This window comes from Sorex araneus, chromosome 5 (assembly GCF_027595985.1).
Source record: "Sorex araneus isolate mSorAra2 chromosome 5, mSorAra2.pri, whole genome shotgun sequence".
Taxonomy (NCBI): Eukaryota; Metazoa; Chordata; class Mammalia; order Eulipotyphla; family Soricidae; genus Sorex; species Sorex araneus.
Window position 1 is genome coordinate 183,616,403 of NC_073306.1, and position 26,402 is coordinate 183,642,804.

The window sequence follows — 26,402 nt, forward strand, 5'->3', positions numbered from 1 at the left end:
ATGCACTGTAGCACTGTCCTCCCGTTGTTCATCGATTTGCTCAAGCGGGCACCAGTAACGTCTTCATCGTGAGACTTGTTGTTATTGCTTTTGGCATATTGAATACGCTACGGGTATCTTGCCAGGCTCTGCTGTGTGGGTGGGAGACTCTTGGTAGCCTGCCAGGCTCTCCGAGACGGACAGAGGAGTCGAACCTTGGTTGGCCGAGTGCAAGGCAAATGCCCTACCCGCTGTGCTGTCGCTCCAGTCCAGCTTTAATTACTCTCACAGATGTTTCAAGTGTTGGCACCCAGAAGCACAGCCCGCCTGCTGGCCCATCACTGCAGGGAGACAGCACAGTAAGCTGGGTGTGCTACCTGCTCGCTGTGTCTTGGGGCAAGTAACTTACCTCTGTGGGTGTCCTGTTCTGCAGGATTCACTGGGAACGATACTAGCACATGCACTCAGTGGGTACATTAAACAGGTGCAGCTCTGTACCACCTAGTACATAGTAAGCACCCAGTGATGGAGAGCTGGTAGCTGTTCTTTCAGGGATGGGAACACGAGGTCTTGTATGTCCACAGAATCACGTGATCTGGCTCTGGTGTAGGATGGGACAAACACTTAGACCTCTCATCGTGTGTTCAGGGCCTGTCTACCTATTTTGCAGCCTTCGGAAAATGCTGTAAGTGTCCAAGTGTTCCTGGGTAGGAAAACAGATCCTCTCTGCTGCCAACTCCAGGGGATCAGGGATTTCTTCCTGATTGCTGTAGTGTTGCTACCTAGCCATTGGGTTTTCGAGTAGAGAATTCTAAATCAACATCTGTGCATATTGCACCACATCCAACACTCAAAATCCAGTTTCCCTCCTTCACTCTATGATCAACTCCATTTACGTTTCCCCCCACCTACCTTCCTCCCTCCGTCCCTCTGGTCACCACTGTTTTTCCCTTTAGTTCTAGTTGGTCTCACTTTAGTTTTGTGTGTTAGTTTTGTTTCTCTCCCGCAGATGAATAAAATCTCATGGTGTTTATCTTTTCTGTTCCTGGCTTATTTCATTGAGCATAATTCCTTCCAGGTCCATCCATGTTGTCATATGAGGCAGAATATTTCACCTTTTCTGTTTGTTTGGGGGCCACACCTGGTGGTGTGTAGGGGTTACTCCTGGCTTGACACTTGGGAATTACTGTTTGCAGTGCTCAGGGGACTATGTGGGATGATGGGGATTAAGCCCGGACTGGCTGCGTGCGCGGCAAACGCCCTATCTGCTCTACTATCTCTCCGGCCCCCAGGATCTCACCATTTTCTATTAGGTGAGTGAGGTTCCACTGTCTGTATATATATGATCTTTTCCTTAACATCTGTCAGAGGGCAGCTGAGCACTTTCCAGCTTAAGACTACAATGAGTAATGTGGAATGAGGGGAACATCCCCCCACGCCCATCCCTCACTCCTGTTCGTGACTGGTTCTAGAAATACGACTGAAAGCAGCAGTGTGACTGCCTCAAGTGCCTGTAGTTGGCACCTTTCGTTTTCCCAGACGGTCGGGAGGGAAGATGTAGCTCAGACCCGAATATAGAGAGGAGAGGGATGTGATTTCCCTCAGCTGCCCTAACCGAGTGGAGCTGGCGCTTCTCGGGCTCTGTGCGGACTGGAGAGTGCCATCAGGCTCTGAGCTCTTTCCCCTCCCTCCCACTTGCTTGCAGACACCGGCCCGGGCCTGCGGTTCTCACCGGTCTGTCTTGGAGTGCAAACGAACGACGGGGTGCACCAGACTCAAGCCACAGTATTAGCTCCCGTGCAGAAAACCCGAAAGAAATGTATTGGAAACTTTCAGGCCTCTTCTCTATTTACCTGTATTCAAAAATAACCGTGCCACAGCCCTGAACGAGTTTGTCGAGATCTCATTGACACCGTCACACCATTTTCTTCCTTCCATTTGGGATCACAGCCGGCGGTGTTTGGAAGCTCCACCTAGCTCTGTGCTCAGTGGCCCGGGCTCCCACGCAGAGCTGGGTATTGACACGGAATCCTGCATGCTCTGTATGCACATAGCCAAGGAGCTCTCTCCCAGCCTCACCCCTTCTTGAGTTACAGCTGGACAGATGTGTGGTTGTGTCACCGTAGCACTATCCAGGCCTAGGACAGTATTTCTTTTTTCTTTTTTTATTTATTTTTTAATAATTTATTGATTTTTTAATTAGTGAGTCACAGTGAGGGTACAGTTACAGATTCACACATTTTCATGCTTGTTTTACCCTCATGCAATGTTCGAGAGCCCATCCCTCCACCAGTGTCCATTCTCCACCACTGATGAACCCAGTATCCCTCCCACCCCCAATCCCATCCCCCTCCACCCCACTCTGCCTCTGTGGCAGAGCATTCCAATTTGTTCTCTCTCTCTCCTTTTGGGTGTTGTGGTTTGCAGTAGGGGTATTGAGTGGCCATCATGTACAGTCTCTAGTCTACTTTCAGCATGCATCTCCCTCCCCGCTCGGGATTTCCAATCACATTTTACTTGGTGCTCCCTTCTCTATCCGGGATGACTTTCCCCCAGCGTGTAAGGCTAGCTTCCAAGCCATGGAGCCAACCTCCTGGTATTATAAACTACTATTCTTGGGTGTTAGTCTCGTACTCTGTTATTTTATATTCCACAGATGAGTGCAATCTTTCTATGTCTGTCCCTCTCTTTCTGGCTCATTTCACTTAGCATGATACTTTCCATGTTGATCCACTTATATGCAAAGTTCATGACTTATTTTTTCTAACAGCTGCATAGTATTCCATTGTATAGATGTACCAAAGTTTCTTTAACCACTCATCTGTTCTTGGGCACACGGGTTTCTTCCAGACTCTGGCTATTGTAAACAGTGCCTTGATGAACATATAAGTGCAGATGTCATTTCAACTGTACTTTTTTGCCTATCCAGGATATATTTCCAGAAGTGGTATTGCTGGATCAAATGGAAGCTCAATATCTAATTTTTTGAGAAGTGTCCATATTGTTTTCCAAAGGGGCTGGACCAGTCGGCATTCCCACCAGCAGTGTAGAAGGGTCCCTTTCTCTCCACATAGGACAGTATTTCTTAACTGGAGAACATATTCCAAGGGTGGAAATCATGTAAATGGGGGCCAAGGATGAGACTGGGGGTGTCAGCTGGTGGAAGAGGGGGGCCCCACAGGACGGGAAAAAAGGTCGGAAAGGGACTGTGGTGGGAAAGAGGTTGAGACAGTGGTCTAGAGCAAACCAGCCCTCCAGAAAGCCCTCGAACGCCCTTTTACCATCAGTTTCCCCTTCCCACTCCTTGCCTACTACCCGTCTGGAAAATGTCACTGTAGTCTTGCCTATTTCCAAATGTCCAATAAATGGAGTGATAGAGTACTGAGCCTTTTATACTTTTTTTTTCACTCGGGATACACTTTTGTTTATCCAGGTTGTTGCATCTTTGGGAGCTCATTTCTTTTAATATCTGCATAGGTAAATTCTAAAGAATTTTAAATCTTCCTTCTGAGCCCCTAAATGTGACTGTTTCACTCTCCCTACTTATTTTCATGTTGTGTCTGGATGTCAGATTGCCCGTAAGATGCACACAAAGGACTTTTATGACTCGGAAAGTATAAATGACAGGAAGAGGTTGTGGAATTTCGATTTATTGACTGCATATAACAGTGTTTCTAAATTACACAGACTGTTCCCCCTCACATTGTGTTGAATGCAAATTTAAAAGCTATTTGGTTCCAATAGAAAATTAATTCTAATTTTGTAAGTGTTTCTTAAAAATCAAGTGTAGCCATCAAACAAGGAGAGAATTGCTACATTATTAGTATAGGGGATTCCTGGTGAACAGAAGACAGGGTGGTTTATTTACTCATCTCCTTTGGGACTGCTAAAGAGGCAGCATTAATTTTATGCAAAAAAAAAAACCAACTTGTGGAGATTGGGCACTGGTGGAGGGATGGGTACTCAAACACTGTTTGACTGAAATGCAATCACAAAATTTGTAAGTCTGTAACTGTACCTCACACTTATTCATTTAAAAATATAACTTTTGACCTGAGTAAATCAGAGCACATAAACTATGTTATTAATCTTTATAACACCCATGTTATGTAGCAAAAAATTATTAATATTTGTAGCTTCAAAACGGAGTCTTTTGCCTGGAAAAATAATACAGGTGTTAAGGCACTTGCCTTGCACGTGGCAGAGCCCAGTTTGATCCCTGGCACTGCAAATGGTCCCCCAAGCATAGCCAGCAGTGAGCCCTGGATGCAGAGCCAAGAGGAAGTCCTAAGACTTCCACAATGACCCCCAAAACAATACATTTTTTTTTTTATTAATTGGCAGAGGAGGCTAACTGCGTTACTCAAAGCCACACTTTCTTTTTCTTGTCTTGGACTTTCTTGAGGGTTGAGGCCCATTTTATTCATTTGCAGCCCTGTATTTACCTCACCCAGAAAAGGCATTTCATTTATTACTTACTCAACTGGCTGAATGAGGCATCATAAAAGATGGGAATGAAGAATAAAGTATGTGTACGTGTATGTATGTGTATGTCTTCTGTGTGTGTGTTGGAAGAGCGCCACACCCACTCAGGGAGAATTGACTACAGATGCTTTTCTTCCGTGCCAGCCGGGTCTAGGACTTGGATCGGAAGCCTGCGGGTTTGCCAATCCTGCAGCAGAGTGGTACTGTTCAGTTGTGAATTTTAGTTCTTCCTCTCATTGTGTGATCTGAACAAACTGCTTCATTAATCTAAGCTTCCAGTTTATCTATAAAACATAAAATAGAGGCTGCAGAGAGAGTCCAGGCGTTAAGCCTTGCATGTAGCTGACTTGATCACCAACACTAAGTATGATCCTCTAAGCAGAGGCTCAAGGAAACATATTGATTAAAATTCCTGGCTGGATTAAATCCACCTACACTGCATGTAAGGCAAGCACCTTATCCATCGTTCTCTCTCCAGCCCCTCTATTCTAGCTTTTCAGCTCTGGTGGATAGGGGCTGGAGCAATAGCACTCGGTCAGTCCGGGTTTGATTCCCAGCATCCCATATGGTCCCCTGAGCATCGCCAGGAGTAATTCCTGAGTGCAGAGTCAGGAGTAATCCCTGAGCATCACCGAGTGTGACCCCAAAAAAGCAAAAAAAAAAAAAGAAAAGAAAAGAAAAGCTCTGATGGATAGTCTTGAATTTCTAGTTTTCATTGGACCCTAGTATACCTTGGGATGGCCAACTTTAGTAAATTTATCTCCATTATCTTAAGTGGAAATAGAGTTGTAATAGATGAGCTCTAAGTGAAAAACTTGTCTGTGTGCACCTCAACTAGTAACTACTTAACCTGATTTAAAAGAGAAAGAGTGGTGAGGGTTAAACTTGAACAGTCCTTAATGTCTAACAACAGGTGAACACATAAATGATGAAACTACTCATTTGAGTAGTCTGCAGGCAGTTAAAACAATGACGGTGAGAATAACTGAGTGACCCCATCCCAGGTCTGTCCTTCCATGCTGGAACCCTAGATTTTCCTATTACCCAAGAAGGTAATAGTCATTTATTCTTCAGCCAAGTAACGGGGAGCCTCAGTTTACTTCCTGAGATGTGCTTGTGAACAGTTGCCTTTGAGAAGTTGAAAATAAAGGAACAGATCAGTTTCCTCATCTGTAATTCAAACAACCACCCCGGGTATTTATCTGGTGAGCTCCTTCTCTGCAAAGAATGGAGCGAGTTTAGTCTATGATGCTCAGGTTCTGTTTACCGAGTAACAGAACAAAAGCCCTCTCCTTTCCTCTGCGCTTCCTGCCCCACCTTTTATAGTGGAATAAGCCCCTGAAGCCAACAGCACAGACCCAGAAAGCTCTTCGTTTCTTGGCTTGCCACGCCCTGCCTGTCACATGCTTCCTGACTTGAACAGAGTAACAGTTCTTGATGGAATCCAGTGGGCTCTGAAGAGTGTAAGCTCTTTGTGGGTCTATGGCTGTGCCCTGTTCTCTTGGGAATGGGCCTCATCGATCACAGTTGGATGGGCGATGTTGAGTGGAAGGGCCAGGTAATAGCAAGCAATTTCAGTGTTGCATATTCAAAGTTAGGGGAGTATAGAGCTCAGAATCATCCTAGATGTTTTTGGGTACAAGGACATTGTTTGATCCAGAGAAGATGGTTTGTGGTAGGGAGGTGGTAGGTGTTATGGGAAAAGTTGCAGTAGACTAAACAAGTCCAGTGGTTGGGGATGGGACAGGGGCCTGAATGCCAAACACTATGTGATGAATAATGGGGGTCATATTTTATAGAAATGAAGGAGCTTAGGCAAGCAGAATTTTCTGAATTAATCTGACTGTAATGTTTATGCATAGCAGAGGCCTACCAGTAGAAATAATAGGTTAATGCAGAAAATCAGCCTAGAGTAAATGAAAGTCTGGTTTAAGAAGAGGAATGAGAGAAAAGCTGAAAGAGACATTCAAGGAAAGAAATAAATAGGGTTTTTAAAAAACAATCAAGGAAATTAAAAATCAGTCAGAGGGAATGATGATGAATGAAGAAGTAAAATGAAAGATATTGTTTTAGAAAAAAATATGGCTGGTGAAGAATAGATATTTTCTTTGACAAGTTATTGGTGGAGGAGAAAGGGTATACAGAGGGTTCAAAGTAACCATGAAGAGACATTAATCAAGGACATTAAAGAAACAGGCAATTCAAACATTAGTCCAGGTAGAAAACTCCTACATTAGTGGTATCAAGAGAAATGAGAGATTTAGCAGACTTTTCTTTGGGATTCAGAGGTCACAGGTGAATTTCTAAAGTTCAATTCAAGTAGAAAGTCAAGATCTCGTGTCCCTTGGGATTAAAGAGAGAACAGTGCAGAGAGGATGGTGGAAAAAAGTATGGAACATTTGCCTGAAATATAACTGAAAGAAACAAGAGAAATGAAGATTTCTGTAAGGTATTAAAGATTATCACATCTTGTAGTTGGGTCAAAAAGCATTTTCTGTGCAGGTGAACAATAGAAAAAGCGAAGAGCTGATAGGAAGGGGTAGATTTCAACCCTTGAGCCTGACTTCTTTGGATAAGGCAATCGTCAGTGTGGTCCCACACGCTAATGGCTTTTTTTTTTTTTGGTTTTTGGGTCACACCCGGCGATGCACAGGGGTTACTCCTGGCTCTTCACTCAGGAATTACTCCTGGCGGTGCTCAGGGGACCATATGGGATGCTGGGATTCGAACCCGGGTCGGCCACGTGCAAGGCAAACGCCCTACCCGCTGTGCTATCGCTCCAGCCCCACGCTAATGGCTTTTGATGCTTCTCCTTGATGTCACCAGTCACACAATTTCGGCTGATTATTTGCACCTTTTTCTTCCCAGAAGTGTCTTGAGGGCCAGAAAAGACAAGATACAAAGGTACAGAATTCTGTCCTTTTCCTGCGAATGTCTGGACATATGCAAAAAGGACATGAGGGAATGTATATCCGCTTTTTGTTTCTGACCAACATATAGCTTCATATTCATCAACACTGGAATATGGGTCTCCTGGTCAACATCCAGTTCATTCCTAATGCACCCTGCTGTCAGATTGGAGGAAGAAAAGGAGGATAGTATCAAACTTCAGGTCTATTTTTCACTGTAAGTCACCAAAAACTGATGTCATCGTTGTTTACTGTTGCTCCCGAGGAGACACAGTTCCTAGGGCCTGCGTTGTATCAGCCTGCAGAGCTGAAACCAGACTCCACCTGGCCAGACAGGCAGCACCCAGTCCTCTCCGGCAGGAACCTTTGGAGGGATCCAGAGGCAGCTTCTCCGTTACAGTCTGTTCTCAGGTGGCAGGTCACCTGCATGAAGACTTGTAGAAGTAATGGCAGGGCAGTGACTCAATGGGCTGGAGTTCATACTTCTCTTGCGGGAGCCCCAAGTTTGAGCCCCGTCATTGCCTGGGATCCAGCAAGAGTTGAGAGTAGCCCCTGGAACAATTCCCACCTCCCCTCCACGCCAAAACATACAAAAGCCAGCATATTGTGGAGATGTGGTTCCCATGGTTACCTCCCCTGGTCATCCTGGCCATGTCCTTAAAATAGAATCATCTGCTTGGTAGTTCTTATTTTTTTAAGGCAGAGCCTGCAGGGAGTAGGGGCTGTGACACATCCTCTGTGCGGTACACACACAAAAATTTTCACTTCTCAGCCTGTTCAAAAAACTTTTTCAATTCAGATGACTAAAGAAACTATGGTACATCTACACAATGGAATATTACACAGCCACTAGGAAAAATTAAGTTTAAAATTCAAATTTTAGAAAAATTAAGAAATTTGCTTATATATGGATGGACCTGGAGAGTGTCAGGCTGAGTGAAGTGAGTCAGAGGGAGAGGACAGACATAGAATGATCACACTCATTTGCCGGGTATAGAAAAACATAGTATGAGACCAATACTTAAGGACAGTAGGAACAAGCACCAGGATGACTTGTCCACAGTTGGAGGCTTGCCACTAGCGGAGTGTGGGGGGTCGGGCATGGAATGCAGTTAGGACAGAGAAGGAACCACTAGGACAATAATAGTTAGAAATGATCACTCTGGACAAGAACTGAATGCTGAAAGGAAGTAAAGTGATATACATTATGGCCTTTTGGTAACTGTACTGCAAACCACAATGCCTAAAAGGAGAGGGGGGGAGGGAAGGAGAGTGAATAAGGTGGGGGGGGGAGAGAGAGACAGAGAGAAGTTTGGTGGGAGGAAAACTGGGGACATTGTTGGTGAGAATGTGCGCTGGTGAAGGGTTGGGTGTTGGAACACTATGAGTGAAACCCAATCATGTACAACTTTGTACCTGTGGATCTCACAGTGATTCAAGAACAACAAAATTGATAAATAAAAAACTTTCACCAGAAATACAGCCACGGAGGGGGTTCTCTGCATGTCTCAAGCATGTATTGCTTCATTCTTGCTGATTTTATTCTTATATCTGGGGGTGAGGGGGCAGGGAGAAGACATCCAAGTAGTCATTCTTGAATTACAAATGAACTTTTCAAGCATTCTGCTAAGTTGTTCCTGAGGCTGTGAGGAAAGAAATGGGCAGAGATGAGGTTTGCAAACCCTTGTTACAGGACAGGTGGTGAATGTCTCGCTCCTGGGTCGGAGGGGTTCTCTATAGTTTGTTTAGAGTACTTCAAGCCCTGAGGCAAGATCTGAGGTTTGTTTGGAGCTTCACCAGGTCTCCTTTTGTCTGTATGGGGAGACATTTGAGAGAGGAAACCCCACTTTTGGACTTGGAACCATAAATACAAGCAAATATAGTCAAACTTGGACTTCAGATTGTTTGCTAGTTTGCCCACTGGCTAAAATCGATTTGTAATCATGAAATCAATAGGAAGCGTGTGCAGACATGCACAGGCAGTTAGAAACCTCTTGTCTCTACCTCAAGCAGAAATTCATTTGAGATAAATCATAGACCCAACCACAAGCTAAAACTATTTTATTTTAGTTTTATTTTATTTTAGTTTTACTTGAGAAGTATTCCTACTTTTCAAGGGTGGAAAAGTAGGTGGATTTCCTTCAGGTTTTGAAGGAAGCAGAGGTTTCTTAAAGGATACTTAAAGCACTAAATACAGCGGAAAAACAAAACGTTGGATGGAGTTCAACATTAAAAATTCCTGGCAGGGGCTGGAGTGATAGCACAGCAGGTAGGGCGTTTGCCTTGCACGCGGCAGACCCGAGTTCGATTCCCAGCATCCCATATGGTCCCCTGAGCATCGCCAAGAGTAATTCCTGAGTGCAGAGCCAGGAGTAACCCCTGAACATCGCCAGCTGTGACCCAAAAAGAAAAAAAACAAAAACAAAAACTCCTGGCAGCTCTGCTAGGCTCCCATTAGCCCCTCCAACAAGCTGCCAGGGGCTGTGGTGCTCCTGCAGTGGGGCGGAGGTGGGGAGGGGAGGATTGACTCTGACGAGTGGAGACTGGAGTTGGTCCCAGGGCAGGGATGTGGGGTTGTGGGGTGCGGCGTTGTTAGGAGACCTGTGCCACGCCAGACTCAAGAGGACGACTTGGTTTCCATCATTGCGACTCCTCCCGGGAACCTGCCAAGGGAAGCATCCCCCTAAGGGCCCAGAAGCGCTGGTTTGGGGAGAGCTGAAATGCCCATTTGGGGTCCATCGGAGAATTGGAGTCCTGTGGGTCACTGAATGTTAATGGCAGACTAGCGGGGCCAGGTGTGAAGGCAAAAGCCTCTCGGTGGGGAAGGTTGGCCCAGATGACACCCCATACAGAACCTGACCGTTCTGAGGACCGCAGTGGGGGAGGTTTGGCCCAAGCGACGCTCCGTACAGGAACCAACGGTTTGCCGGACCGGTAGAACTGGCTCCTTAACCGACTGGAACCGGCACTTTTCAGGACCAGAAAAACAAGCCTGAGAACAAGTCAGAGGCCGTGGACCGTGACTTTTCACCCTAGTCGAGAAAAAGGAGTAAGGAGGATAGGAAAAGGGCAGAAAAGGCCAACTTGGGAGGACCCCTCCAAATGGTGCTCGGATGCTCGGTGCAAGCCAGGTTTCGTGGAGATCCCAAAGTGGAGGGATGCTCGCGAAGGCGTTTTCTAGGCGGAGAAGAGCCAGCGGAAAGGGTTACAGGGACACACACGGCGAGGACAGGTGGCCCGAGCTGGAAGAACCAGGAACAGGGTGATCTGGGGATGGAGAAGTGGCAGGGCCTGCTCGGCACAGCCTCTTTGCTGAAGATGTCCATGGCCACTTCACAAGTAGTTCTGCTGGCACCTAGATTGGATAGCGCAGAGGGCAGGGCGTTTCCCTTGCACACCAACACCTTGCATTCGACCCCCCTCCTCTCCCCCGGGCATCACTAATGGTCCAGTGAACCCAACCGGAAGCAATCCCTGAGCATCGCTGGATGTGGCCCCCAAACCAAACAATAGCACCGAGCAGTTCTTGGACTCTGCTGCAGAATTTTGTAGCTTGTGAGGAAGTGGCGGGCAGCGGCAGGGCGGATGGGGGACACCAGTCCAGACAAACACTGCATACTAAATGAGAAGCCACAAGGCTGTTCTGTGAAAACCAAAAATCCTCACAGACTCAGCCCTGATTAAGCAATATATAGGAGAATGCTCAACCAGAATTGAAATTGGACTGAATTATCAGATTCCTACGCCAATTCCAAGGTCATTAAGTGTGGATCGAGTTAACGTGAGTCATCTGCCTCCAGCGGGTCCTACCCCGTTCCAAGACCCATGACTTCAAAGACAAGAACTACTGAGGAAATTTTCCAGGCCAGTATATCCCAAGGTTTATGGTGAGGTTTCCTAACCCAGAAGAAAGTTTATTTCTACGAAGGATGAGCTCATCAGGTCTTGAACGTAAACCAGATGACTAAACCCTTCTTGATCAGGGGCAAATTTTCAGATACCTACTTTAAAAGTCTGCAGAATTGTGGAACTTGCCCCTCCCCCCCTGCATAAAGCTGCTCTCTTCAATTTCTCAGTCTTGTTCTGAATGAATGATGCTAATCCTAGAAGTCATGGGCGAGGGATCCTCACTAAAGAATCATTTGGAAACAAGACTGGGACCAATGGCATGGAAACTCTTAAAGACTTTTTCTTGAAAATTGCATCTTCCAGACACACCAGCCTATGCAGACCAATTAGATGCTGGCACTTCTCACTACTACTATAGAACTTACCTACAACCCTTAGAGTTGCTGAAATTTTTAAGTTACAGATTTGCTTAAAATCTGTCAGGGGACTTGAGAGATAGTGCAGGGCTAAACTGCTCTGCGCCTTGCACAGAGCTGGTCACGGCCTTTAACCCCCACCGGGAGTGGCCTCAAATGCCCTCACCCTGCACAGAAGTGGGCTTTTGTGGATGTGCTTTACTATATATTTTGTGCCTTTAAATGTCCAGATAAACCTCTCTTAGAAAAGTGCATTGGACTGATCATAGCTTTACATGGAAATTGTGTGTGAGACCCATGTCCCCACAAAGTGCATGTTTTCATTAAGTGCAAATGTTTATCTCAACAAGTCCGTGATTAAAGTAGAATTGGAAAGGTAGTTCGGCGGTCAGCTTGCATGTGGGTGACCGGTTTTGATTCTCAGCACCACAGATGGAACCCAGAACCCTCCCCAGGAGTGATCCCTGAGCACAGCTCTCAGACTAAGCCTTGAATACAAAGAGGTGTGCCCCCCAAAAAAAAAGTTTATATAGAATGAACTTATGATTCTAAAGGCTCTCTCAACTCATACTGAATTCATTATGACTGTTTTGCCTAAACATAATTAGAAAGTACAAGGGCATAGATGACTTTCAAATTATGTCTAAATAGAAAAGGAAGCTGTCTTTTTTTTTTTTAATACCCCCCCAGAAGCTGTCTTAAAGGATTGGAGCGTAGACTTTTCCTGCAGGAACCCCAGCTTTGATCTCCAACGTCACGTGCTCCCTCAAGCACCAGAGAGTGTCACCCCACAGGCCGAGTAGCTCCTGAGCACGGCCAAGTGTTGCCCCAAAACCAAAAAATAAGATGGGACAGATAGTAGTTAAAATAACTATTTAAATCTTGGAATGTTTGGTGGCAAGACATTTGTACATCAGTATCATTCCCTTTCACTCCAAAGAGGGTGAGCAACAGCAATAAAAAAAAAAATCTCTCTTGATTTGGGTTTTCCTTTTCCAAAATGGCCTCGTATCATTGTTGATCACTTTCTGTTCAAACCTAGACTTAGGATTCTCTCAGCCCACGTGGATTCCAGTTCAACATAAGCATTGTCTTTCAGGTCGGTTTGGGTTTTGTGGGGTGTTTTGTTCTCCCCATGCCAGGGATCAACCAGGATTCATGAAGAGTATGTGCTTTACCACGGAGCCCCATCCCCAGCTAGCATAGTTTAATCTCCAAAGCTGCTCCTGTGAGCAAGAAGATACTTCTCATGCAGTTAGTTATATTGCAGTTTGGTGGTAACTAGGAAGAGCAGTACTCTTATCAGTGGAGAACCAGCATGTGCATATTCAACACAAATGAAGCTGTAGGTCTTTGGTGAAAGGGAAACTGACCTTTTCAATATGTTAACAGGTTTGCTGGCCACCCGATAAGCACATACCCTAGCCTAGTTTTAATTTGGGATGTGACTCTGATGTTCCATCGCTCTGCTTTGTTGAGACTCATTGTGGAAGCATTTACCTTCCTGAAAGTGGTCTTAATGTTTAAATATTTCTTATATAACACTGTAGCACTGTCGTCCCATTGTTTATCAATTTGCTTGAGTGAGCACCAATAACATCTCCATTGTGAGACTTTTGTTACTGTTTTTGGCATATCAGATACACCATGGGTAGCTTGCCCGGCTCTGCCATATAGATGGGATACTCTCAGTAGCTTGCGGGGCCCTCCGAGAGAGATGGAGGAATCAAACCTGGGTCGGCCCTGTGTAAGGCAAACGCCCTACCTGCTGTGCTATTGCTCCAGCACGATATTTTTTTTATATAGAGCCTGTAAAGGCAACTGATTCATTTAGTACAAAACAATGAAACAATGATCTACTGTTGCATTAGAGGAAAAATTAGTTATACTGAACTGAGTGAGACAGCTTTATAAGTAACGTGAGGTCCTTTTGATTCAAATTTTTGTCTTACTCTGTCAAATGTAGCAGCCACTCTTCCCTCCCAGCCTCATCAAAGATGTAAGTCCACCTAGTGCTAACCTGAGATGAGTCAATGAGTCTAAAAGCAATGAGTAGTTCACCAATAAAATGGGTTTATGCGGAAAGTTTTGTTTCATGGCGAGATACATATGTACTTTTCTGAAACCAAGGCTAGCACCCCTTTACAGATTTTGAGGAAGGCCATCTCTGGGGAAAGAGGACTTTCACCAGCACTGAGAAGCAGAAGCACTTCCCATCAGAGATGCAAAGTTTGTTGGCTCCCATAGTTTTACTGTCTTCCGACCTTGTTTAAATAATGGCTTCTGTAATTTTCACATTTTTTAGCCTCTGAGTATCATCTGTCCCAGTAATGTTACATAAGAGTTTATATGCTTAGTTATTTTTGCAAGGTGTAATATACCATCACACAGGTACATAATTTTCAGCTTATGAGAAACAGCAAAAACTTTAGCTCATCAAGAGATTGTCAGAGGACTAGGGAGATTGCTCAGAGGGCTTGAGTACAGGCTTGCCTGCCAGAGACCTGGCTTCTAGCCCTGTCAACACCTGATCCCCAGAGTGAGCCTGCAAGTACTACTGGAGGTAGCTCTCGATTTTTTTTTCTTATCAATATATTTTATTTTTGTTCAACTTCTTGGGTTTTTTTCTTTGCTTTTTTTTATGTTTTTTAATTATTTTTTCCAATTTTGCCCCTAGACTTTATATAAACACTGTGGTTTACAAAGTTGTTTGTGATGACTTGTTATAGGCATGTAATATTCCCACCAACAATCCCACCACCATTATACCTTCCCTGCACCATTGTCTCCAGTTTTCCCAACCATTCCTTAAGCTTGCCCCCATAGCAAGCCCTCAGTAGTTTATTGATTGGGTGGGGAGGGAAGTTTGAAAAGAAATGAACCATGGAATGAGTCTAACAGTTTAGCAGTTTAAGAGCCATCGGTCTTGAGTAACAGGAAGGCAATTTTTTTGAATTATCAGTTGGGCTGGAGCGATAGCACAGCAGGCAGGGCATTTGCCTTGCACACGGCTGACCCGGGTTCGATTCCTCTGTCCCTCTCAGAGATCTTGGCAAGCTGTCGAGAGTATCCCGCCCACACCACGGCAGAGCCTGACAAGCTACCCGTGGTGTTTTCGATATGCCAAAAACAGTAACAAGTCTCACAATGGAGACGTTACTGGTGCCTGCTTGAGCAAATCGATGAACAATGGGATGACAGTGCTACAGTGCTACAGTGTTTGATTGTTATTCATAATTAGCTGAGAATGATCAAAAAGTTTTCTTAGAAGAAACTTAGTGAAGATTGTTCTGTCTCACCTTGAAGCCATTAAGTCCTTGTATAAGAGATTACTAAAATGTTACAGGTTAAGTGTTCTGTGTTTATATTTTATATTTTGTGTGGGCCAGTGGCACAATGGATAACACGTCTGACTATGGATCAGAACAATTGAGATCAGTTGTCTTCTAAGATACATCCCATCCAATCTGGTGTGCTTCTACCATTTTATCAGTATTGTAGAGCTTGTTAGCTCTCAATTTTATTTTTTTGGCTTTTTGGGTCACACCCAGCAATGCACAGGGGTTACTCCTGACTTTACACTCAGGAATTACTCTTAGCGGTGCTTGGGGGACCATATGGGATGCTGGGAATCGAACCTGGGTCGGCTGCGTGCAAGACAAACGCCCTACCCGCTGTGCTATTGCTCCACCCCTCTCAGCCCCTCAATTTTTTAAAAGAAAATAGAAAACAACTTTAAAAATTGAGAAGGTGGGCCAGCATTAAATTGAAATAGCATTATAGATAAGGTGCTTGCCTTATACATGGCCAATAGGTTGATCCCCAATAGTGGATATGGTCGCCTGAACACTGCCAGGAGTGATGATATTAGCAGAGCCAGGAGTAAGTCCTGAGCACAACTGGGTCTGCCCCCCTTTCCCAAATAAAAAGAAACTGAAAAGACATCTGATCGAGGACTGGTATGTCAAATATATAATGGATTTGTATAACTCAACATTTTAAAATTTATATTTGGTTTTGGTTTAGGTTTTGGGGCCACAGCCAGTGATGCTTAGGGGTGATTTCTGGCCCTGCACTCAGAAAAATCACTCTTAGTGGTGCTCAGGGGATCATATGAGATGCCTGGGATTGAACCTAGGTCAGCCACATGCAAGGCAAATGCCCTACCTGCTGCACTATACTATCATTCTGGCCCCTAAAAAACAATTTTAAATGCACCAACGACTTGACCAAACACAACAAAAAGAAGAAATACAAAAAGCTCCTATTCTTAGTTACCAGGTAAATGCACTTTAAAGCTTCACACTTGAAGGGTTTGAGCTAGAAGTCTGACCGCACCACATGTTGATGAGTCTGTGTGTGTATGATCCGGAGTGGAGGGAAGATAATAAAGCTCTTGTAGAAAATGTTTGGCTGTTTCCCATAAACTCAAACATCCATCAGCCTGAAAGGCTCAGCAGCTCCATTCCTAGTTTGTTTTCAAAAAGAAGTGAAAATATATGTTAAGAAAAATACTTGGATGAGAATAGTTATACCAGTTTTATGCATAATTTGGAAAGAACCAAAACTTCATTTACAGGAGTATATTTTAAATGCTGTAGTATTGTCTTATAGCAAACTATTGCTGATCAGTAGAGAGGGTAAAGTGTTGATCCGCTCAGTTGTGGATGAATCTGAGGCATTATTGAGTGAAAAAGCCAGACAAAACAGTCTGTTCTGTCTGAGCTCATTGGTACAAAGATCAAGAACCAGCAAAACAAGTCTAAATCATTGAACTGAGAGTGATGGTTGCCTTTGGTAGGAAATGGCCGAAAGGAGCATGTGGAACTTTGTGAAGTAATAGAAATGCTCTATATTTTAATTTTATTGGTATTTATTATTGGATTCCTTTAGCAAAATGTATTGAACTATATTTAAAATCAGTATATTTAATTCTATGTAAAATTTGCTTCTCTGTTAAAAGTACTACTTTTTTCTGTTTTTTCTCCGTGAATATGTTATTTCAGTAAGTTAAATTGTCTGGTGGAGGGTATGGTGGAGGAAAAGTGTATTCACGAAACTTTATCATTATTAGTATTGTAAATTACAGTGCCTAAATGAAATAATAAAATTTTTTAAAAGACTGAAAATATATACTGTATGGGGGCCAGAGAGATAGTACAGGGGTAAGAGGCATACCTTTTATTTTTGTTTTGTTTTGTTTTGTTTTTATTTTGGGGCCATACCCGGCAATGCGCAGGGTTTACTCCGGTCTCTGCACTCAGGAACTACTCCTGGTGATGCTTGGGAGACCATAGGGGATGCTGAAGATTGAACCTGGGTCAGCAGCATGCAAGGCCTTGCTTGTCCTCTGCACTATCTCTTTGGCCCAAGACAAGTACCTTTCTTTTTAAAATAGAACAAAACAAAACAATAGTCTTTAACAAAGCTGTCGAATATTTTCAAAGTTATGGAGATTGTAAAATACTTTGGCACCTACTTCAGTAATTCATAGAAGGAGGAAAAAATGTGTAAGGATAGAAAAAAATTAACAACATTGAGCAAACTTGAACCTATTAATCTATACAGATTCTGCACACAACTGTAGGTACTTTTTTTTTTTTTTTTGCTTTTTGGGTCACACCGGCGATGCTCGGGGTTATTCCTGGCTTTACACTCAGGAATCTCTCCTGGCAGTGCTTGGGGGACCATATGGGATGCTGGGAATCAGACCCGGGTCGGCCGAGTGCAAGGCAAACACCCTATCCACTGTGCTATCGCTCCAGCCCCTGTAACTACTTATTTTTTAAGGTAAACTTTTATTACAATCTTAGAAATTAACCAGATGTGGGTTATAGAATAAAGGTCAAGAATTACCAAGCGAGGGACTGGAGTGATAGCACAGCGGGTAGGACATTTGCCTTGCATGCTGCTGACCCGGGTTTGATTCCTAGAATCCCATATGGTTCCTCTGAGCACTCTGAGTGCAGAGCCAGGAGTAACCCCTGAGCATCACCGGGTGTGACCCAAAAATCAAAAAATCAAAAATAAAAATAAAAAATATGTAAGAATTACCTAGTGATGGTGACTTGTAACGTACTGGAGGAGTGGTGGGGGATGGGGTCTCCCAAATACTGCTCAGGGTCTGGGACTCCTCTTGGTCATTCTCAGCCCTTTGGGCCACAGTTTAGTTTGAGGGCCTGAGGATGCATTGCTGCTTGAAGCCTGCAGTGCTGGACATGACCCAGGACACCCAGGGTTGGTGGCACTTGGAGGAGCTCTAAGACTGCAGTGCTTGGAGGACAACAGGGTACTGGGGATTGAACTCTTGTCAGTTGCCTGCGAGGCCAGCGCATTAATCCTTTATTGTCTTCCTTCAAGCTAAATAGAACTTTCATCCAGAGTTTTCTTGTTAAGGTCAGTGGGAAGTTGGTTTGTCACAAGCTGGTCCTCACTTTAGAACCAGAAGTGGGAATTCATTAAGTCTACCTACAGGGAACCCTCCCGCAAAGAGCTCTTAGGAGCTAGACACCCATGGTCAGCCTGAGATCTGGAGGGATTTTAAATGGATGTTTTCCAGATGTTGCTGTCTTTTTCTGGGTTTTGCAAAGGGCATGCTTAACCTGGGGTATTTTCCTGGACATTTCCATGCCAGTTGAAATCTCCAGTCATGGGCTGGAGTTACTGGGGTGAACGCATGCTTTGCATGCGGCAGGCCTAGATTTGATCCCCCCTACCACATGGTCCCCCAGCATTTCCTGGGAGTGACCCACAGCCTCCTCGAGCCTGAAGCCAGGAGTAGCCTCTGAGAACCACCAGATGTGACCCCAAAACAAAAATAAGAACAAATCTATAGTCATTATGTCACAGTTGTCATTCTGACATGTTCAGAAGAGATTGTGTTTGCCCTACCCACAGGGAGTCCATTAACCTACTTAACTCCGTGATTGGTATTTGAATGCCTTTGCTACCTCTGGGGAAGGAAATAATGTGATGATTATGGTCATCACTTCTCCACTAGGTTGAATTTGTGTCTTCAATCTTATCTAAATTACCATGAAGAATAAATGTGAGAAGTCTGTGTGTAAGGATCCTCAATATTCATGAACAGGATTCTTTTAGTTCCTTCAGAAGTGGAAACCATTTATAATCAATGCTTCTGAGGCCCTAGAATAAATTTAGACTAAGTCATGCAAATTTAATATTACTAAGTCTAATTGGAAACACCAGCAAAATAACTCTTTTGTACTGACTTCTGCCAAGGAGTGGAGGAGATTCATTTTGAAAACATCCCCTAGAGAGGATTGAAGATACAAAGCTCTTGATGTCTTTTTTTTTTTTTTCTCAACAGTTCACACGAGCAGTGATTCCCAGGCTTTCTTGACGATGTGCCCTATTTTCTGACACATTGGACACCAAATTCTCCTCTTCACAAGAAGACAGTTTTGCATGTGTGGCTGTCAAGATAGGTAAGTCACTTGTTCAAAGTTTGGGGAGGGAAGTAACTTATGGAGAAAACACTAACGTACTTTATTTGCAGTGAGTGGGATTCTAGAAGAGGATATTATGCATTCACAAAATATCAAATTAAAAGGTCTTTGGTACTCATTGAAACCTCTAATTAAACATTTAATTTCTAGCACTTTCTACGTACCGGCTGGTTCACGTGGAGTTATTTGAATTCTTGGAACACACATTCTTTCATCTGTAATTTTATGCTAAAACTTCACGTTTTGCAAAAGAAAGTGTAATATGAAAACACAGTTACCATTGCTTTGTTGTTGTGTTGCTGTTATTAAAAGTTCATAGAATAGTTAATGGCCTTGATCTTGTGGTGTCTTTGGGCCAGAAGCTGGTACCATGTGTTTGGTATCTTGATCTGCAGTGCTGGAGGGGGCAGCCTTTCCTTAACCTTCCCTCCCCCATCACAACATATTCTAGCATCCTTTGGGCCACGGATAACTACTGTCTGCTTTTTCAGAAATTGGGGGAAAGATGAAAGTTAAAAGCAAGATCAAAGAAACAAATAACCATAATCTCTATTAGTTGTGATGGAAGGTGCTGCATTTGGATACATTATTTCATTTTAATCCACATGATAAGCCACATGTGAGTGTTAACCCTGCAAATACATCCCTCCTCCAGCGGCAGGTCTCCTTAAAGAGTCAATTTTTAAAAAGTTTTTAAAAATTCTGGTTTATTATAATGTAGGAGATACATTATTATACATGTCCATACATTGGATGGTGGAAATTTGAAGTTTTGGATTTTTTTTTTCCTAACATTTTATGATGTACATGTAAGGCCTCTATAATGGTAAAATAGTATTAAAAATAAACCAAAGGGCTGGAGAGAGTAGCGGGGCAAAGATGTTTGCCTGGTTTAGGCCTCTGTACTTCATAGGGTCCCCTGAGCAGCGCTGGGTGTGACCAAAACCCAAATACCAAAAAAAAAAAAAAAAAAAAAAAAGAAGGAAGAAAGAAAATAATTAGTTCCTGAGCCCTGCCGGGTGTGGTTGTGGTCCAAGCCCCAACCCCAAATTAGAGTAAAATCATGGGCTGAAAATATTTGCTACACAGCCATTGTGAACCAAGGACTATTCTAGATGCTTATTTCTATTCATGAACAATACAGGAGAAGCTTCTGCCCCCATGAAGCATATAACCCAGCATAGAGGGAGCAGATAATAAAGAATGCCTTCACCACGTATGATAATCAATAGTAGGTGTGAAGTACATAAACTGTTGGCATATTATAGTCGAACAAAAATTAAGGGGGTGTGAGCCGAGATGGAGCGCCAGCTTAGGAAGCAGTGTGGGTCTTCCTTACAGCACAGGGAGAGCCTGAAGACAGAAGGGCACCGCCTGGCCCTGCTCTCTTGGTGGTTTGTGAGGAAGCCTTTTCTGTTTTTCCTTTTACAGAAGGAAAAAATATTTAAAGAAAAAATTAAAAAGAACTTAAAAGAATGTGTGGGGAGGGGAGTTAGAGCGACAGCAAGGGGAACTGGAATTGGTGGGTGGGGCTGGAGGACAAATCCAGTGTCCAGGGGATGGTGAGGGCGAGGCTCGGGGTGCAAGATGGGAAGTCATGGGCGCACTCTGAATGGGTCTGAGGTAGTCAGCGACTGATGCTAAGTTCCCAGGCAGGGAATAGAATGGGGTGTTCCAGGAAGAGCCCAAATGCCAGAACACTTTTAACTGAGAGGCAAGGAAAGTAGTGGAAGGTGTGTGTGGAAAGACGTTGTTAGCTCCTAAGGAAGTATCTTCATTTGACATTTGACAACAGAGAAGTTTTGTTTCCTGTGTTTACTTTATGCTGCTTTTGTTTTCTTCCTATTTACCTGGCTTACTCTATGTGTTTCATCCCCATATCTCTCCCTCCCCCCCCTCTCTCTCTCACACACACACACACACACACAAATATACACACACAGAAATTGGGTAATTTCCTCCACCATTTTTCCTCCACCATTGTATTAGTTTGCTACTGTTCTTTGTAACCAGGTTCCATAAACTGGGAGCCTGAAAAGAATAGAAATTTATTGTGTCCATTTTCAGGTGAGAAATCCAAAATCTCAGCCCAACCACGCCTTCTTTGAGATCTTTGGTGGGGAGAATGCTTCCTCGCCTTATGCCAACATGGGGGCATTCATTGCCGACACCCTTCAGTCTGCAGTGCCCCCTCGGCCTCCCACACTCTCCGCCCTGTCACGGCATGGCCTTCACCCATGTGGCGTGTTTTCCTTTTGTAAGGATCCCAGATGCCCTGAATGAGCACACCCCAGTCCCCTCTAGTGTGACCTCATCTTACCTCTGGCACCTGCAGTGACCCTGGTGCCTAGTAAGCAGCATTCTGAGGGAGGGGGCTTAGGACTCCAGTAAATCTGGTTGGGGAACACATTGGAACCGTCACAGCTGCCTTATGTAATCCACACGGGGTGCCACCCTTCCCGTCAGATTGTGGCACTCCTGTACTTCAGTCACATGCTTCTGAGAGTTAGTAAGCAGAAATGCTCAGTTAACGCAATTTTTTTTTTTTTTTTGCTTTTTGGGTCACACCTGGCGATGCATAGGGGTTACTCTTGGCTCTGCACTCAGGAATTACCCTTGGCCATGCTCAGGGAACCATATGGGATGCTGGGATTTGAACCTGGGTCGGCCGCGTGCAAGGCAAACGCCCTACCCGCTGTGCTATCTCTCCAGCCCCAGTTAATGCAATTTTTTTTTAAAAAAAATTTTACTAGTGAATCACCGTGAGGTACAGTTACAAACTTATGAACGTTCATGTTTGCATTTCGTTTACATCCCTCCACCAGTGCCCATTCTCCTCCACCAATGTTCCCAGTATCCCTCCCACCACCCCCACCCCAACCCCCACCACCCCACCCTGCCTCTGTGGCAGGGCATTCCCTTTGGTTCTCTCTCCTGTTGGATGTTGTAGTTTGCAATAGAGATATTGAGTGGCCATCATGTTCGGTCTGTAGTCTACTTTAACCGCAACTTTCAACCCGAGTAGGTCCTCCCAACATCCTCTACTAGGTGTTCCCTTCTTTTTTTAAAAAATTTTTAAAATTTTATTGAATCACCATGAGATAGTTACAAGCTTTCATGTTTGGGTTGCAATCTCACAATGATCAAACACGCATCCCTCCACCAGTGCACATTCCCCACCACCAATATCCCGGGTGTTCCCTTCTTTTACCCAAGCTCCTGGGCCTGGTGGCTGTGAGCAGTTGGTGCAGATGACAGGGCATTGCAGTGGCCTAGCCAGGCTTTCACACATACGTCTCTGCCACCCTCCACCGTAGGGGGTCCCCAACTAGAGCTCAGACTTGCCATTCAGCAGTCCCAGCAAAGGAAGAAGAGACCGAACAGACGCTTCTTCCTTCTTGTAGAAAATTTCCCGGAAAAACAGAACTGCAGTACATTCTGTGAAAGGATCACTTGTTTACTTCTCAAATAATGCCCCCCAATGGGGGTTCTGAGTTGGTTGGACTTTCTGAGTTCGTTGGCATATTGTCGATAGAAGTTGAGGATTTTTTTCCCCAAGTGTTTAATGGATTTTGCTTTTCTAGTATAATTTTAAAATCCCTTCATCCTATGATGCTTGTCCAGCCACTTCTGAGCCATAAACCAACACCAGAGCCTTAGCTGATGCTCAGTCTTAGGGTTGCACCCGAGAAAAGGAAGGGTACCCCGAAACAGAACGGACTCTTTTTCCATGCCCTGAAAGGACTTGGAAATGAGGGACCTTCGGGCGAGGCTGAATGTGGATGAAGTCACCAAAGGTGGCAGGTTCCGAGGACCATGGAAACGCTGGACAGGGCAGCAAATGCTCAAAGCCCAGTGTTGAGTCTGGGAGGTGAGACAAGCCCGGGGTTGGAACAAACAAGTCCTAAGGTCACACCGGGAAGATTGGAAGTCAGTCCAAAGAGTAGAGTGTGACACGACTTGTGGTTCAGAAGATGGTTGGGTGAGGGCTTCGAGGGCCGTTTGTGGGCCTGACTGGATGGTGTGGAGAGATGGAGACGGTGTGACGTAACCCCGGGTGATCCTCTCCCTGCTTTCCCTAAATACGGTTGTCAGCCATATCTTGGGGTGGGGGGAGGAGGGGTTGCCTAAGTCTTTCTTTTTAAGGTTCCTTTCTTTGGGGGAGACTCTGTGTTTCAAGGGTGCTCAGGAGGGCTGGGGTTCCACCAGTGAGTCTCACCCACTGGGCTAACTGTTCAGTGCAGGGGCCCAAGGGAGTGGTGCCAGGACATCCCACCGTGCTTGGGGGCTTCCAGGGCTGCACAGGCCCATGCTCAGGGGACCCTGTGTGGTGTTGGCAATCGAACCAGGGTCGCTGTGTGCAGAGCAAGTGCCTTAACCCCTGTACTGTGTCTAGCCCCTCAAGTTTCCTTTCTTATTCCTGTCCATTGTATGGTTTTCATGTCCCTTAAGTATTGGGCTCCTATTTCTTCATAACAGCTGAGTGCTCTGGGTCAGGATGTTGAAGCAGATGTTCTAGAATCAAAACAAGCAAAAAATAGGAGTAGGGGGGAACGGGGAAAGCTCCCTCTCCCCCAGAGGCCCCGGCTTTGGGTTCACAGCTGTTTTCTGAGCCCCTAAGCGTGTGTGGGAAGAAGGAGGTCTTTTTATTTTTCTATTGAATTAAAGGAGCCAGAGTCTTGGTCTGATGCCACCCCACAGATCACACAGCCAACTGGGAGGGTGGGGAGGAGGGGGCAGGGGTGTCCTTCACAGACACCCCATCATCCAAGCACAAGCAGACGGTGGTAAGCGCCAAGAAGCCAGGGGCCACCAACTAGGGGGAATGACTCCAGCCACAGACTTTCTAGGAAATGTCTAGGAATTTCAGGACGTTCCAGTGTTCTGACAAGAAAGGTCAAAAAGTGACAAATATTAGAACTTTGAGATCTTGTCTGCCCTCTGACCCCCAGGGAATGGTAGACATTAATTTAAAATAAATTCCTCTTAAATGTCTAGTAACCGATAGCCAAGCAATCCAGATTTCCGCCTGCATTCTGGCAAAGTTCACACAATAAAGTCACTCATTTTGTTTATTTTATTTTGTTTCGTTTTGCGGGGGCCACACCTGGTCGTGCTCAGGGAACAGTCGGTAGTGCCTGGTTGGAAATGGGACAAGATCTTTAGCCCCCGTATTATCTCTCTTACCCATAATCAGTCGTTTTAAAGTGAAGAGTTCAGTGGCGTTTAGTCTATTCACAACCGTACAGCCACCGCATGGTTGTAGCCATACATTTTCATCACCCAGAGCAGAACACTGTACCCATTCTGCCGTGACTCTTGATCTCTTTCCCTTCCACCCCTCACAGCCACCCATCTGCTTTCTTTCTGTCTCTGTGCACGTAAACGGACTCAGCTTGTCCATGAGAAGGGGATCATTTCCTTTTCTGATCTTCTGTATCTGGTAATGCTTTTCTTTTTATTTATTTATTTTTATCTTTTTTTTGGGGGGGTCACACCTGGTGATGCACAGGGGTTACTCCTGGCTCATGCACTCAGGAATCACTCCTGGCAGTGCTCAGGGGACCATATGGGATGCTGGGAATCGAACCCGGGTCGGCCGCTTGCAAGGCAAATGCCCTACCCACTGTGCTATTGCTCCAGCCCAATGCTTTTTTTTAAAAATCACATCATTTCTGTCTTCGGGGTCTCCTCTCCCCATTATGCCGGGAGAGGTGGGGGCCTTGGGCGTGTCACTCCTGGCCCCAGTTGGCCCTCGGGGAAGATGACCTCTCCAGAGAGCTGTGTTTCTATTTAGTTGCCGGGGAGTTTCCTTCACAAGACAAAGAGCAGTTGTCTAAATGAAATGACCAAATTTTCAAGGATACCAAAACTGCGGCTTAACTTCTCTTTTTTGTCACTCTGTTTTGAGGCTCAAGCCCCTCTGGCCATCGCCCATCCCCAGCAATTTATTGGCCATTGGTCCCAACACCAATTATTCCATCATCCAGATGAACCTGTAATTGATATTTTGGCATCAGGCTGGCGAGATTATATTGCGAGCCCCAGCTCAGAGGCAGCCGCCCGCCCCCTCCCCCACCCCAGGAGTTAGATGATCCAAGCCCTTGAAGATGAAAATTTGAGAAATACTCTAGACGCTCATCTCTGGGAGCCCGATGATCCTTCCTCCTCCCTCCCTCCCTCTCTCTCTCTCTCTCTCTCTCTCTCTCTCTCTCTCTCTCTCTCTCTCTCTCTCTCTCTCTCTCTCTCTCTCTCTCTCTCTCTCTCTCTCGGATTAGAGGCTGCCTAGAGAGGATCTTGGGATGCAGGTGCCAGAGGCTTGAAATGAGAAGCCTCCCTCCATCTGCCAGATGTAATCCGAGATGAACCGCACAGAGGAAGCTGACAGAGAAGTGCGGGACTGGGTGGCCACCAGCTTTGGTGGAGAGCAACAGTCTAGTTAAGATGGTTTGGTTTTTTGGTTTGGGTTTTTTGGGCGAAGGCCCAGCAGCCTGCAGGTCTAGTAATGCAAAATTAAACTGGTGAGTGGTTTACAGCCCAGGCAACTTCTGGGCCTTTTTTCCGTAGACCCCGACTGCACCCTCTGCCCTGACAGCCCCCAGGGTGTTAGTAACATGCTCTATGGGAGGAAATCCAGGTGACTTGTCTCCCAAGGATGGCGATTACCTGTACTGTTAGATGCAAGTACAACTGAATTGTCTGCTCTGCTTCCAAGCATCTTTCAGGAGCCTTGGAGATAGCACCTCTCCGATAATAAAGGGGGTTGGCAGCAAGCCGCAGAGGGGGTAGGGGCCCTCCTGTCCTCCCTCCCTCCCCTGGCCAGAGTTCCCAGCCTCTCCTTCCCGCTGTCTCTCCCACTGTTCACCAGAGCTGTCAGCCTCTGCACAGCTGTTAGGAGAAACCGCTTCTAAGGGCCAAAGTCCTGCCTAGCTCGAGCTGCTGGATCCAGCACTGCCCTCGCTCGCAGAACTTTACTGAATTGCATTCTGATAGGTAAACAGATAACCGGATAAAGTGGGATTGGTGATGTTTGAGTTTTGTGCAGCCTGAGCGCTGGGCAGGCGCAAAGGGCAGAAGTGTCACAACTGCCAAGAGGAAGCCGGGGCCTCCCAGAGGTGTCATTGGAGCTGTCTTGAAAGATGAGCAAGTGTTTGCCAGACAAACAAGGGGTTTCGTGGAGCCTCCAGAGGTCACGCCCATGTGCACAGGCTTCCTGTGGGAGGGGTTGGAACCTCCAGAGCCTCCTGTCCTTTTTTCCCAGTGAAACTACAGGAAGCAGTGTCCTGATTGACGGG

The 26,402-nt window shown here is 45.2% G+C and overlaps 1 protein-coding gene across 5 annotated transcripts in view; it reads left to right on the forward strand.

Moving 5' to 3' along the window:
* Positions 1-26,402, forward strand: part of CRACD (capping protein inhibiting regulator of actin dynamics) — a 230,367-nt gene that overhangs the window by 89,609 nt on the left and 114,356 nt on the right. For all 5 annotated transcript variants that reach the window (XM_055137664.1, XM_055137662.1, XM_055137667.1 and 2 more), the window contains one exon: positions 18,969-19,086. The gene's annotated coding sequence lies outside the window, so the exon portion shown is untranslated. The remainder of the gene's footprint in view (positions 1-18,968; positions 19,087-26,402) is intronic.